The 3,359-nt window shown below is 38.0% G+C and overlaps 1 protein-coding gene across 1 annotated transcript in view; it reads left to right on the top strand.

Moving 5' to 3' along the window:
- Nucleotides 1-979: 979 nt before the first annotated feature.
- LOC118431233 (protein unc-93 homolog A-like) overlaps nucleotides 980-3,359 on the top strand; it is a 10,071-nt gene continuing 7,691 nt past the window's right edge. Inside the window, exon 1 of the mRNA XM_035842336.1 lies at nucleotides 980-1,045. The gene's annotated coding sequence lies outside the window, so the exon portion shown is untranslated. The remainder of the gene's footprint in view (nucleotides 1,046-3,359) is intronic.

Below are 3,359 nucleotides of genomic sequence, written 5' to 3'. Positions count from 1 at the left end.
AGGGTATGGTTTCGTAGATAAAACTAGAGTTCCACGACCCCATACCTTCGCCAAATAATCCTAGCTTTCTTTACAACTGCTGCTTTAATTATCATTGATTATGCAAATAAGGTTATTTACATAAATTGTATCAGTTGATCATCTCCTCTACCAGACACCAGACGTACACAATCTATGTTAAGAAAGAAGGCTTTTATCGCATTTTCTGATAATTTATGCAAATGAGACCCTCATTTGCATAATTAATGTTCAACGATGTTCACCCGTACATAACTTCCAAATGCTACAAGTAAGAAGTTACTGTCATTTACGACAATAAAATTGTAGCATTTTCTCATTAATTATGCAAATTAGGTATTTATTTTGCATAATATATATCAATCAATATTCTTCTCCTTCTCAGTTACAGGTGTCACATGTTGCAATGGTCCCATACTGGAACTGAGCATGTTCATAAAATTTCATAATCAATTATGCAAATTAGATAAATATTTGCATAATTAATATGTCATTATATGAAGCATCACTTAAGCTATCCACATACCAAAAATCATAACAATTCGTTAACCTCTTTTTGAGTTATTCCCTTTTAAAGTCTGACACTAAACCTGCTTTGCAGTTCCAAAACAAGCCACTAGGGGGCCCAAACATACACCACCTACTCTCGGCATCAAGAGCTATCTACCACTAAAATATCATGGCCATAGCATGTTCAGAACTTGAGATATCAAACCAGGAAGTTCTGCTGCAGTACCATAACAGGTCGCTAGGGGGCCCAAAATCTAATCGTTTCTAGGTCTCACCAAGACCTGCTCACATACCGAATATCAATACAATCCATCCAGGCGTTCTTGAGTTATTCTGGTCTTCTACAAACAAACAAACACACATACAAACGCTACCCAAAATATAACCTTCTTGGCGAAGGTAATGAATTTTTCAACCGGTTGAACAGGTATTATGTTTTTTCGTGTCTAGGGTCCAGTGGCTGCTTTTATAGATTCAGACCGGACAGCGACAGAACGAAGGAAAACCATTATTGAAGGTGAGGTGGGGGGGGGGGGGGGGCCTTCATTTTGTGACACGAACAATGATGGTATCATTTGTACTACGACCAAATTACGTTGTTTTTATTTAAGGGGAAACCCATCATTTTTTAATAAGGGGGTAGAGGGCGTAGCCAGCAGACAAATGGGGAAAAGTAGGTTGGATTACGTAGAACATGTACATGATAAACGCCGTGAGTTCAACAGAGAGTGAACAAAATGGACATGCATGGGTACATGGAAACACGAAATCACTCCATTCATATTTCCTGACATTGAACATTATGTAATCTTCTGGGGACGGGTGCTTGAGTGGCTACATTTATGCTGGTGAGACCAAAATGTCACGAGTTCGATTACTGGCACTGCTGGCTAGTCCTTGGGAAAGGCATTCTCACGACTTTCCTGACTCCACCCAGTGTAAAAATAGGTACCTGGATTCGGTTGGGGATGTAAAAGGCAATGGAAGGAGAGGGATGGGTTCCGCCTTCCAATACCGTATCCCAGAAAAACCCACTGCCCCTGAGTCCTAAAAAAAAAAAGGCTATTGGGACCTTAAAGTTTTTACATTAATCTACAATCTCTGGAAAATGTTTAAAAAACGAGAAGTTGTCCCCAAAAAGGGTACGACAAAAAGTCGGAACCATTTACAAATCTATTCACTGTTTATCGGCGTGAACTATGAACTCACAACAGCTAGGTACCTACTGTTGCAGACAAAGGTAAACCGGTTGAATGGGTAGTGGAGAAGTAGGACATTGGGAGCCAAGACATCAAATTGTGTTTCAGATCAGGTTACCCGACCAACTCTAGGCTTTTTGGTCGACTGGCAAAGCACATAAAACTTTGATCTGACATTTGAGTGATGAAAATTTTGTAGAATCGTTTTTAACGTGTTCTCCTCATTTCGGTGCCTTTTATGTACGATGTATCATGCTCTGTATAGTAATTAGAATATGTGTGTGTTGGCGAAACTACCAGTGTTCTGATGCATTTCAGTTTTACACGGTTGAAATCGAAAAAGAAGAGAATCTAACATACGTAATTATTGCTCTTAACATTTTTTCTTGGTTTACTTTCTGACTTTTCTATCATTTCTTATGGCACATGATGTGGCCTTACGCCTAACTAGCTGGAACATTCAAGGTAGTCTTAGTAAAAAGTGTGTAGAAGTAGATTTTTTAGATAGTATTTGTAAATATGATGTAGTCTGTATCCAAGAAACGTGGCTGAAACCTGAAGACAACTTTCATATAGACGGTTACCACTATTTCCGGAGCGACAGAAAACTTAGAAAACAATCTCGTAGAAATTCAGGCGGGGTAGTTCTTCTCTTTAAACGAAATCTTGCGAAAGGAATCTCGAAATTACATAGTAACAATTCCGACATTATATGGTGCAAATTAGATAAGAATTTCTTTGGCTTTGACAGGGATGTAATTTTAGGTTGCCTTTATCTACCTCCTGAAAATTCTCCAATATTTGCTACTAAAAAGAACACACTATTTGAAGACCTAACTGCTGACATAGCCAAATTCAACAGCGGGGGACATATTCTACTTCTGGGTGATTTGAATTCTAGAACATCTAATGTACAAGAAAAACTGTTTGATGGTCTTGATGAAAATGCATGTGAAATTCAACTAAAACCCAGATTTAATACCGACACTGTAAATAACAGATACGGCAGAGAACTCATTGATTTATGCTCTGCTGCTAATATGATTCTTGTGAATGGAAGGACTATTGGGGATCTTCCAGGAAAAAACACATGTATAAAATATAATGGCACAAGTACGGTAGACTACTGTATTACTAGTCTACATTTCTTCACATCTGTACAGTATTTCAAAGTCCACGACCCAACCTGGATGTCCGATCATTGTCAAATTTCAGTCTCCCTTAAAACGAATCATTCAAATTTTAGACACAAAACAGATGAAAAAACTAATTCATTCCCTAAAAGATATATCTGGGAAGAAACGTCATGTGAAAAATTCCAGGAGGCCCTTCGTTCCTCACAAACAAAAAACGCCATACAACAGTTTATATCAAAACCTTACTCTGCCAGCCAAACAAAACATGTTGTTGAAGACTTTAATAACATCATCAAAATAACAGCTGGCTTGTCACTAAAATCTATTCGAGTTTTGAAGCGAAAAAAGAAACCTTTAAATAAACCGTGGTACGACCAACAGTGTCGGGATTTAAAATCAAGAATGCGAGCCCTTGCCGCGGAAATTAGGAAATTTCCATGGCGACAAGACAAAAGACAAAATTATGTATACAAAGTCAAGGAGTATAAGAAACTGA

The sequence above is a fragment of the Branchiostoma floridae genome, chromosome 15 (assembly GCF_000003815.2).
Source record: "Branchiostoma floridae strain S238N-H82 chromosome 15, Bfl_VNyyK, whole genome shotgun sequence".
NCBI lineage: Eukaryota > Metazoa > Chordata > Leptocardii > Amphioxiformes > Branchiostomatidae > Branchiostoma > Branchiostoma floridae.
The sequence above is the reverse complement of the archived record's forward strand: the minus strand, read 5'-3'. Positions and strand labels throughout refer to the sequence as shown.